A 13101-nucleotide genomic window follows, 5' to 3' on the forward strand; every position below is an offset into this window, starting at 1 on the left:
GCGATCTTTTTCTTCCTGTTCGCTGTCCTGTTCCTCTTGTCTAATTTCTGTTGAAATTAAACTATTATTGTGAGCATTCAAAATCGGTTGTACTTCTTCTCTAATTTCTTTCTTTGATTCATCTTTCATGTTTTTGAAACATGTCCCTATTCGTGAGCTTAACCGTGTTGCCGTTGCTTCCATCTCTGTTTTTAATGCAGATCTAAACTGTGTTTCCATTCGTGCTCCCAAATTTAATATAGCACCCATCAACTGCTCCATATCTTCTGTCGTTATTCTCGTATTCTGAAAATTTTTGATTGTGAAAAATTTTGAACTGTTTCCGGACTATTTTCCCGACTTATTAAATTGTTTTCCACTTCATTATTCATAACACTGTTCTTCTGTGTTTGCGAGTTCGCCATGTTAACAGTTTCGTTATTCTGACTATTCATCATTTTTGCCTTTTTCATCGATCGCGTAATCATTTACAAAACATACAAAACTCGTCACTGTACGAAAATTACACACAATGACTCCTCATCTCCAACAATACCATTCACACGAAATGTTTCCCTCAAACACGATTAACGAACAATTGAAATAATTGCACTAAATTGTCAAACCCGTAGACAAGACAACAAAAAATAAATCTTGCAAAATACCATTAGAAGAATGCCAATTACCAAATCTACACATGCAATATAGACTAAAATTACTAAACTACAAATTACTACAACAATACTACTGTCTACTATTTTTACAATCAGAAGAATTCCAAGGGACGATCCGAAGCAGCGGTCGCCACGTGCGTGGGGGCTTAATTAAATATAATGCAAATCATTTTTTAAATTTTTAGTAGCTGTATCTCCGATTACGAAGTCTCGTAAACGGTTGGCCCTGACTAGTTTTAGTACGCAATCTGACTGCATAGAATAACAACAAAGAATGAAAGAAAATTTTCGTTAACACAATTAATGAATTAAGTCCCCAGCAACTATAAAACCTACGAAACCAAAACACAAGTTTAATTGTTCTGTGTGTGGGAGTGTGATTCAACGTACACATCTGGCACGGTTCTTCTTCAACAAGACAAGAAATTTTAAATACCATTTATACTGAAGTAATTAAAAAAAATAGAAATACTATAATTGCGCAAGAAAACCAGAATCACACTCTAATACAAGACCACAAGCCAGATGCTTTGTTGTCTGAACCTGTAATGACGCATTATTTAAGACACGGAAATAATGAAAAAAAACAGGGAATATTCTACCTTCATATATATTGACGAAAAGCACTCTGATCATTACAATATCTCCATTAGAACAACATCTGCTGTCTATCCCATAAAACAACTGCATAAAACATGGAACAAGCACTCTCCACTACGACTTCTCGACCAGCACCCTTCACAACGACATCTCAGCAAGCACTCTACTACTACGAGTTCTCGACAAGCACTGTCAGTGGAGGCGGCGGAATAATACTCTTTGGCGGAATCTCTGGCGCTGTGGCTCAGTGTAGCCGCCTTTCAATGTTTCTATTTAGCATCGACCTCCAGTCATTCACATCGTCGACGATTAGTTCGTCGTCGTCATAACAAATACATTTAATAATACATAATAAGTTGTGACCAATCATGTCCCGCACAGCATCGACCAGAATGCCGGTCTACATGATTTTTGTATCTAATGACGTCATATGTGCGCCCTGCGGAATATTCATATCTGATACTAATTAACAAACCATCCTCTGCTAAGAAGTTTCTTGAGTGGGAATAACGCACATTTTGATATTTTGCCAGCGCTTTCCCAGTGCGATACCCGCCCCCCTCCATTAACCACTCTTGCATTAAAAATAGGTCTCATGGACGCTCCATCCTTATGTGCCTTCACCGTGGGCCTCTGCCTAGGTCGTTTAGGTTTGATACAAACTTACTTCCAAACTTCCCAGGTAAGACTTACACTACTGGCCATTAAAATTGCTACACCAAGAAGAAATGTAGATGATAAACAGGTATTCATTGGACAAATATATTATACTAGAATTGACATTTGATTATATTTTCACGCTATTTGGGTGCATAGATCCTGAGAAACCAGTACCCAGAACAACCACCTCTGGCCGTAATAACGGCCTTGATACACCTGGGCATTGAGTCAAACCGAGCTTGGATGGCGTTTACAGGTACAGTTGCCCATGCAGCTTCAACACGATACCACAGTTCATCAGGAGTACTGACTGATGAGCCAGTTGTTCGGCCACCATTGACCAGATGTTTTCAATTGGTGAGAGATCTGGAGAATGTGCTGGCCAGGGCAGCAGTCGAACATTTTCTGTTGAAAGGTGGCTACACTGTGCCACTGCGCCAGAGAGTGCGCCAAAGAGTACTTTTAAGCCGCCTCCACAGTGGTTGTTAAGAGATCGGAGAGGACAGTGTGTGTTAAGAACTCATAGAGATAGTGTGTGCGTGGGCAGAGCTCGTGGTTGTCCTGAAGTTGGAGCGAGATGTAGTAGTAAAGAGCGTTGTTTCATGTCTTATGCAGTTATTTGATGGGAGAGATAGCAGATGTTATTGTAATGAGTGCATTTCGTCAATATATATGAAGGTAAAATTTATAATGTTCCTTTATTAGTTGTGTATCTGAAATAATGTGTCCCTACAGGTTCAGTCAACAAAGCATCTGGCTTGTGTTCTTGGATTAGAGTGTAATTGTGATTTTTTTGCATAATTATAGTTTTTCTAAATTTCCTTTGTCACGTCAGTATAATTGGTATCAAAATTCTTGTCTTGTGGGAAAAGAACCGTGCCAGATGTGGACGTTGAGTCACACTCCCACATACAGAACAGTTACTTTTGTGTTTATTGGTTTTGTTGGTTTTTTTAGTTGCTGGGGACTTAATTAATTAACTGTGTTTACTGAAATTTTCTTACATTGTTCTCTGCAGTCAGATAGCGTAACAATTCTAGTCAGGGCCAACCGATTACGAGACTTACGTAATCGGACATACTAAAATTAAAAGTACAATCAAATAAATTGATTAAGCCCCCATGCACGTGGCGACCGCTGCTTCGGATCGTCCCTTGGAATTGTTCTGATTGTGAAATTGTAGACTGTAGTATTGTTGTAGCAATTTGTAGTTTAGTAATTGTAGGTTATATTGAGTGTGTAGATTTGGTAATTGGCATTCTTATAATGGTATTTTTCAAAATTTAATTTTATTGCCTTGCATACGCATTTGACAATTTTGTGCAATTATTTCAATTGTTCGATTGATCGTGTTTGAGGGAGACATTGCGTGTGAATAGTATTGTTGGAGATAAGGGGTCATTGTGTGTGATTTTCGTACAGTGACGAATCTTTCGTATATTTTGTAAATGATTACGCGATCAATGAAAAAGGCAAAAATGATGAATAGTGAGAATAACGAAATTGTTAACATGTCGAACTCGCCAACAGAGGAAAACAGTATGATGGATAATGAAGTGGAAAACAATGTAATAAGTCGGGAAAATAGTCCGGAACCGTTTCAAATTTTTTCTCAATCAGAAAATTCACAGAATCCGAGATTAACGATAGAAGATTCTGAAACTGTATCGAACACAGATAGGTTTACAGCTATGACGGAGGAAACTGGTTTTGCGGGAAATGTTAGGCGCGAAAAGAATTGCGAACCGGCTACCTTGGAGCAGTTGATGGGTGCAATATTAAATCTGGGATCACAAATGGGAACAATGGTAACACAGATGGGAACAATGAAGACAGAGATGGGAACTTTACGATCTGAATTAAAAACTGATATGGGAACAATGGAAACACGGTTAGGATCTGAATTTAAAACAGAGATGGGAACTTTGGAAACACGGATAGATTCACGAATAGGGACATGTTTCAAAAATATGAAAGATGAATTAAAGAAAGAAATCAGGGAAGAAGTACAACCGATTCTGAATTCTCACAATAATAGATTAATTGCAGTAGAAATCAGACAAAGGGAACAGGATAGAGAACAGGAAGAAAGAGATCGCGTGATAGTACAAAAATTTTCAGAGTTAAATTTACAACGTGCAAACGATAAGAAAGAAATATTTGAGAAAATCGAGGAATCCGTACCAAATGACAGATTAAATAACCTAACACAACAATATGAACAGTTAACTACCAAATGTGTCAATACTGAAACCCGAGTCGCGACACTTACGGAAGATGTAAACAAACAGAAAAAAAAAAATAGGTGACTTATCGGAAAGAGTTGAGGAAATTTCAGATAAATTGACAAATCTTAGTTTACATGGGGACAGAGATTCAGATGATACAGCCCCATTGCCATTTGCAGAAACCGAAGAATACCAGAACATAAATAAGCATGTTGAAAATCAGGGAAAATTTAATGAACGCGTGAAAAAGGAATTTGAGGCATTACGGAAACAAGTCAAGCAGATCGAAGGCGAAATTGTAGGAAAAGACAGCAGAAGAAATTTCGAATCACAGACAGCAGAGGGGTTTGAAGAAAATAATTTGTTTCATTTACGGGATGCAACAAGAGAGCGCCAGGCGCGCGAACTTTACAATAATCGACATTCGGACTGGGACAGACGCGGTAGGTCTTTGTCGCCGCGAGGCGAAAACTTTGACTATAAACACTTCTTAACTGTTCGGAAGATTAAGATATTTCGCAACTCGAAGAACGACATACATCCATGTTCATGGCTAGATCAATTTATGTACGCACTTCCGCCAAAGTTGCCATTAAGTCACAAACTAGAAATTATGTGCAGCTATTAAAGTCCTCAGGGGATTCACTACTCTAAGTGAATATGTGCCGTAGCGAGCATAGGGCCCCGAGCTGTAGTGGTGCTATTTCTCTTTTAGTTTTCTGTACCGCTGCCTACTCTTTTACTATTCTTTGCATCTGTCAAACCAACTCTTCGACTATCAATCTATCTAGTGAGTAATTAAACAATAACCGGATTTGACTAATGTACCCAAAAGTGACTTCGGAAATTACCGTTTGGACTTACAGTATCTTCAGCAGCATTCATTCGTAGCCTAAATGAAATTTTACCTGTTTGTCTTCGTGACAATATTACTTCTTATGTTGACGACATTCTTATTGCTAAACGTTCTTGGAGTGAGCACAACAAAATTTTGGACTCATTATTACGTATCTTTGCAAAAGTTGGCATGACAGTGAACTTGGAAAAATCTGAATTTGGTCGTTCTCAGGTGAAATTTCTCGGCCACATTATTTCTACAGAAGGTATTCTCCCTGATCCAGAGAAATTAGATGCTATTCGTAATTATGCTGTTCCTACTACAAAACGTGATGTTCGTAGTTTCCTTGGTGTCTGTAATTTTCTTCGACGCTTTGTTAAATTGGACGATTTGGCCACACCTCGTTTATGTGAACTATCCGGAAAGAAATCTAATTGGTGTTGGGATGAGGAAGCTCAGTCAGAATTTGAACAGCTTCGTGATGCTTTAGTTGCTGCTCCACTTCTTTCACATCCGGATTTATCTAAAGAATTTTGTTTGGCGACGGACTCATCATACAAAGGCCTAGGTGCACATTTATTTCAAGAGATAGAAGAAAACGGCGTTGTAGTACAGAAGACTATTGCATTTGGAAGTCGTGTTCTTTCTAAATCAGAAAAGAATTATTCGATTACGGAACTTGAAGCTTTGGCGGTTGTTTGGGCTTTCACAAAATTTCGCACATTTTTGTTTGGCAGACATACTAAGGTTTACACCGATCATCGAGCTCTGGAATTTCTTATGTCAACGAAATTAACTCATGGCAGATTGTCACGATGGGCGCTGTACCTACAGGAATTTGACTTTAGTATTGTTTACATACAGGGTTCTTCAAATATTGTTGCCGATGCTTTATCACGTGCACCTATGGGTTTGAAACAAAGTGCTGAAGAGGACTGCAAGGAAAACAATTATTGTTTGATGTATATTCAAGGTGTTGCGTTTGAGAACTTTATTTCGTCTTCGCTCCAGGACATCGCTAAGGAGCAAAATAAGGATCCAATCTGGAAGGACATTAAGGAGAAGTGGAGGAGAAAGGAAAGCGTAGCGATTAGACAGCATTATTTAGTTCGCAATGACATTCTTTTTAAACGAAGATCGGTCGACAACTCCGTTTGGTTAGTTTGTATTCCTGATGAGTGGGTCAATAAATTGATTTGGTATACGCATTTCAGTTATGCACACTTTGGTCCCCGAAAATGCTTTCATAAATTACGAGAAAATTGTTACTTCAGTAATATGGAAAAACGTATTCGATCTGTTCTTGCCAAATGCAAATTATGTCAAATGGCTAAGCCTCCAACGATTTCTCACAGAGCACCGTTGTTTCCCGTCATTCCAGCGAAATTAAAGGAGATGGCTGCAGTCGATTTGTTTGGTCCAGTGGTTCGTTCTTCTAATGGTTTTGCGTACATTTTCGTAGCAGTGGAACTGACATCAAAATATGTGTGTTTTACACCTTTACGCAAAGCAACAGCTCGTTCAGTATCTAACGCTTTTATCAAACATTTTCTTAAAGAAGTCGGTCACGTTGATAAGGTTATATCAGATAATGGATCACAGTTTCGTTCTAAAATTTGGCTTCGTACTCTACAGCGTCGTAAAATTAAACCAATTTTCATTTCACTTTTTCACCCTCAATCTAACGCTTCAGAGAGATGGATGAAGGAAATCAATAAATTGTGCCGTCTTTATTGTCATCAGAATCACAGAACTTGGGATCAGTATCTTCATATTTTTCAAAACATTCTGAATGAACTCCCTAATGATTCAACTTCTTTACCGCCTCTATTGATATTAAAAAATAAAGCACCGACAAATCGCATTTCTGAAATAGTTCCTTTTCCACCTTCACGGAAACTACGGCATTCTGAAGTTGTGAACATGGCTCTACGAAATATTGCATCCGCGGCTGCTAGAAGAAAGAAATCGGCGAAACGTCCTGGTCGTTTAAAATTTTTGTCAGTTGGTCAAAAGGTATTAATTAAGTCCCACCGTTTGTCTCATAAAGGAAAAGGCTTGTGTCGCAAATTTTTTCTGCTTTATAACGGTCCATATAGGGTTCGCAAAATTATACATGATAACACTGTCGAAGTAGAAACTCTTAAATCTCGACGCTCTAAAGGAATACATCATATATCTAACGTAAAGATTTTTGTGGAATGACATACTTTGGAGAACTAACAGCTACATGTAAACACGCAGAGAGTACAAGGATACCGCGCTGTGTTTTGGCGGCGGCACATACTCAAAGCAACAGTGAAGTCTGCGCGCCGCACAAGGCAGTCGTTGACCGCAAACAATTGCTTCCTACGTCACGCGCCTACAGCTGATCGAGCGCTCAGTGCGAATGCACTGACAGCCGTAAACAAACACACAGTCTAATTTCTCCGACTAAATTCTGTATAAAGCTATAAGGATTTGTTGAATTGTGTTATTAACATTCAGTATTTTGCAGGATACGGTTGTATAAAGTATTTAAGACCTTCAGGTAAATTCTGTGCGTGTCTGACGTTAAGACGACCTGCTATCGAGAAAATTTCAGGAAGAATGTAATTTCGAAGAAGAAAGTAATTAACTAAAAAAGGTAACTATTAATTGAGTTCATTTTCAGGTAACGTATTTCCACTTAGGTACGTACTTTAGACGTAATTTGCTGCTCGCGATTACGTGATTCATACTTTGTGCTAAATTTCATGTTCTATGAATTTACGTGTGAAGCGACGCGCTTGCGTACGTTAACTGAATTTGACAATGATTATTAATGAACTGGGTTGTGACTTGTATATATTATGCATCGCTTGGTTGCTGCTTTTTCACTGATGTCATATTTTTTAATTATGTGTCTGCTGTGCTTATTTATTTAAATTATAATTGTAACCTGATTTATTGTGCTGATGTGGTTAGGTATGTAAGTTATACTTTGTGATTTATCTGCTTGCGCCTCCATGTTTACTTGCTAAGATGACATATGAACATTTATTTGCTTATGCTGATATGATGCTAATGACTTGTTTATTACGTAAGGTATATGTTTACTGCTATGCGCGTGGATTGCATATTTACACGTTTCTGTTTTGTTGCCATAACTGCTCTTTAATTTGGTATATAGAAATGCTGATATAAGGTGTATAAACATAGAGTTTAGGTCACACTATTGGATTAATTATAGATCGTTCGCTTGGCAGAGCCTCGTTGTAGGGATTGTGCTGCATCCACTTGTTGACATTCTGTTCTCCACTGGTATATTTACTCGCTATTGCTTGTTTTGCTTACGCTCAGTGCCTTACATTTTAAGATAAGAAAATGAACTGCTATAATTCGACGAACGACATTAGTACAAGAAAGTCATTGAAGTCACATGAGCTGAGGTTTTATGGAAGCTGTATAAATTTATGCTAATAGGAAGGAAGCTAACGACATGACATACCATTACTAGGTTTAGACCATTAACAGTTATTACACTGCATTTTTCGTGAGCAATTGAAATAGGAAGTGACACTTGACACAAGAAATACTCCACATGTTTGCTTCTGTCTGCTATGATTCTTGAAGTGGTGTACACACTGTGAAACATTATGATTATTCACACTCCGTTATCGTACTTAATTACTGAGAGTTATTCGAACTAAGTCTGTTAGAGGTCAGGTATGCATTTCTTTTATTTAATGATGGACAAGGAACCAAAATGTATCTTATAATTTATAATGAGTAGAAAATTTGGGTCAGATGGATTACACAGAGGTTGTGTGTGGACACTGTGTCTTCGAATTGTATGGGATGCTGAATTGAGGTTTGCATTAGGATTTTATCTGTACTTGTTCGAGGAGACTGACTAGAGGAAAGAGTTGTTATGGAAGTGAAATGATATTGGTGCTGAGGTTTATATTTATCGACGTATTATTATAGGTATTGAGAGTATATGAAGTTGTTTGTGGACAAGAGGTAAGGTAAATGATGTTGATGATAAGAGTTATATGTATCGACGTATTGAAGAAGTATTAGTGACGTATTGAGATTATGTGATGCTGATGATTATCGAAGTTTTGGTGTATAAGAGGTAAAGTAAGTGAGGAGCATATTTTTTTTGGTTGGTCTTATGGAACAAGGAGGATGAAGAGAGCAGACTAGAACACTAAAATAGAAGGAAGATGGTCTATACACACACTTTGTTAAATAACTAAGCAGTATATACTTTTTTTTGGAGAGAGGAAGTAATTGCATATCTTGGCTCACTGACAGTTGTTCAACAACAGTACATTTTGATCTGGCTTGGCAAACATTGGTCTTGACATGATGACTATGACGTTGACTTAACTATTATTGACTGTTATACATTGCTGCCACTACTACTTGATACACATGATGAACATCAGATTTAGACAGAATTTCAGTTACACAATTAACACTATTTAATTACACAGTAGTATTTAATGTGAATGAAAGATGAGTGAGTGTGTTTTGTGTGTCTTCCTTTACTAATCCTACCCACCTATCTCCTAAATATTATTTTATTTATTTGTAGTGGCTTGCACTGACACCCATAAATATTATAGGTTTACTGGTATTTGTGTATTGTAATAGTTAATAGGACAATTATCTGATATCATTTGTGTGTTTGTTATGATTTTTATGTTACTGTAAAAGCATTTGTATGTGTATTCAAACTATTGTTCATGCCTGAACTGTCTGATTAGTGAAGATAAATATTCTGAACTGTTACCGGCACTTTTCAACATGATGTGTAACATTTAGTCACGTTTAATTTCTGCTGATGAACTGTGTGATCAGTGTTAGTGAATTTTGTCGAACTGCTTCTGCTGAGAGATGTGACTTTTTGCTGTTTGCACCTACTCAATATTGCTGGGTGCCACTGTTAGAACTGTTTCTACTGAAATGATGTTACTTCTTGCTGTCTGCACCTACTCAACATTGCTGGGTGCAACTAATGAACTGTTTCTACTGAAATGAAGTCACTTGTTGCTGTCTGCACCTACTCAACATTGCTGGGTGCCTCTGATGGACTGCTTCTACTGAAATGATGTCACTTGTTGGTGTCTGCACCTGCTCAACATTGCTGGGTGCAACTGATGGACTGTTTTTACTGAAATGGTGTCACTTGTTGGTGTTTGCACCTACTCAAAATTGCTGGGTGCAACTGATGAACTGTTTTTACTGAAATGAAGTCACTGGTTGCTGTCTGCACCTGCTCAACATTGCTGGGTGCCACTGTTAGAACTGTTTCTACTGAACTAATGTGACTTGTTGCTGTGTGTACCTCTTGAGCTTTACTGGGTACCTCTGATGGATTGCTTCTACTGAAATGAAGTCACTTGTTGCTGTGTGTACCTCTTGAACTTTACTGGGTGCCACAGATGGAACTGCTTCTACTGAAATAATGTCGCTTGTTGCTGTCTGCACCTGCTCTCAATATTGCTGGGTGCCACTGATGGACTGCTTCTACTGAATGGTGTCACTTGTTGGTGTCTGCACCTACTCAACATTGCTGGGTGCAACTGATGGACTGCTTCTACTGAATGGTGTCACTTGTTGGTGTCTGCACCTACTCAACATTGCTGGGTGCAACTGATGGACTGCTTCTACTGAAATGATGTCACTTGTTGGTGTCTGCACCTGCTCTCAACATTGCTGGGTGCAACTGGTGAACTGCTTCTACTGAAATGATGTCACTTGTTGGTGTCTGCACCAATTCAACATTGCTGGGTGCCACTGATGAACTGCTTCTACTGAATTAATGTGACTTGTTGCTGGGTGTACCTGCTAAACTTTACTGGGTGCAACTGATGGACTGCTTCTACTGAAAAGATGTCACCTGTTAGTATCTTTTTTTTGTATAAACTAATCATTGAAAACATTTTATGTGAACATTTGTATAAACTGATTTTTTTTGTATATTGTGTAAACTATTATGTAAAGCCAAATGCATGAAAAGAATTTGTATTGCTTACTGTATTTCATATATTAGGTTAGTAAAAGGTCAGTGCAAAGCCAAAATTTTTAACTAATTATGTGATGTTTAGGTATTAATATTATCTTTTATTTTTGTCTGTATTTTTGTGGACGAATTTGGTGGTATTTTCACCACCAATGCTGGCAAAAATACCATCAAATTCTGGCCTGTGGAGGAGGGGCATATGAAAGGTGGCTACACTGCGCCACTGCGCCAGAGAGTGCGCCAAAGAGTACTTTTAAGCCGCCTCCACAGTGGTTGTTAAGAGATCGGAGAGGACAGTGTGTGTTAAGAACTCATAGAGATAGTGTGTGCGTGGGCAGAGCTCGTGGTTGTCCTGAAGTTGGAGCGAGATGTAGTAGTAAAGAGCGTTGTTTCATGTCTTATGCAGTTATTTGATGGGAGAGATAGCAGATGTTATTGTAATGAGTGCATTTCGTCAATATATATGAAGGTAAAATTTATAATGTTCCTTTATTAGTTGTGTATCTGAAATAATGTGTCCCTACAGGTTCAGTCAACAAAGCATCTGGCTTGTGTTCTTGGATTAGAGTGTAATTGTGATTTTTTTGCATAATTATAGTTTTTCTAAATTTCCTTTGTCACGTCAGTATAATTGGTATCAAAATTCTTGTCTTGTGGGAAAAGAACCGTGCCAGATGTGGACGTTGAGTCACACTCCCACATACAGAACAGTTACTTTTGTGTTTATTGGTTTTGTTGGTTTTTTTAGTTGCTGGGGACTTAATTAATTAACTGTGTTTACTGAAATTTTCTTACATTGTTCTCTGCAGTCAGATAGCGTAACAATTCTAGTCAGGGCCAACCGATTACGAGACTTACGTAATCGGACATACTAAAATTAAAAGTACAATCAAATAAATTGATTAAGCCCCCATGCACTGTATCCAAAAAGGCCCGTACAGGACCTGCAACATGCGGTCGTTCATTATCCTCCTGAAGTGTAGGGTTTCGCAGGGATCGACTGAAGGGTAGAGCCACGGGTCGTAACACATCTGAAATGTAACGCCCACTGTTCAAAGTGACGTCAATGCCTATGTGTGAATATGTAATGTATTGCGAATACATAGAAAGAAGGATCCTTTATTGTATGATTATATGATAGCGGAACAAACACTGGTACCAGTTACTTCTGTAAAATATCTGGGAGTATGCGTACGGAACGATTTGAAGTGGAATGATCATATAAAACTAATTATTGGTAAGGCGGGTACCAGGTTGAGATTCATTGGGAGAGTGCTTAGAAAATGTAGTCCATCAACAAAGGAGCTGGCTTACAAAACACTCGTTCGACCTATACTTGAGTATTGCTCATCAGTGTGGGATCCGTACCAGGTCGGGTTGACGGAGGAAATAGAGAAGATCCAAAGAAGAGCGGCGCGTTTCGTCACTGGGTTATTTGGTAACCGTGATAGCGGTACGGAGATGTTTAATAAACTCAAGTGGCAGACTCTGCAAGAGAGGCGCTCTGCATCGCGGTGTAGCTTGCTCGCCAGGTATCGAGAGGGTGCGTTTCTGGATGAGGTATCGAATATATTGCTTCCCCCTACTTATACTTCCCGAGGAGATCACGAATGTAAAATTAGAGAGATTAGAGCGCGCACGGAGGCTTTCAGACAGTCGTTCTTCCCGCGAACCATACGCGACTGGAACAGGAAAGGGAGGTAATGACAGTGGCACGTAAAGTGCCCTCCGCCACACACCGTTGGGTGGCTTGTGGAGTATCAATGTAGATGTAGATGTAGAAGAGGTGACCGAGACATGTAACCAATGGCACCCCTTACCGTCACTCCGGGTGATACGCCAGAATGGCGATGACGAATACACGCTTCCAATGTACGTTCACCGCGATGTCGCCAAACACTAATATGACCATCATGATGCTGTAAACAGAACCTGGATTCATCTGAAAAAATGACGTTTTGCCATTCGCGCACCCAGGTTCGTCCTTGAGTACACCATCGCAGGGGCTTCTGTTTGTGATGCAGCGCAAAAGGTCACCGCAGCCATGGTCCCCGAGCTGACAGTCCATGCTGCTGCAAGCGTCGTCGAACTGTTCGTGCAGATGGTTGCTGTCTTGCAAACGTCCCC

Source organism: Schistocerca americana, chromosome 3 (assembly GCF_021461395.2).
Source record: "Schistocerca americana isolate TAMUIC-IGC-003095 chromosome 3, iqSchAmer2.1, whole genome shotgun sequence".
In the NCBI taxonomy this organism is placed as follows: Eukaryota; Metazoa; Arthropoda; class Insecta; order Orthoptera; family Acrididae; genus Schistocerca; species Schistocerca americana.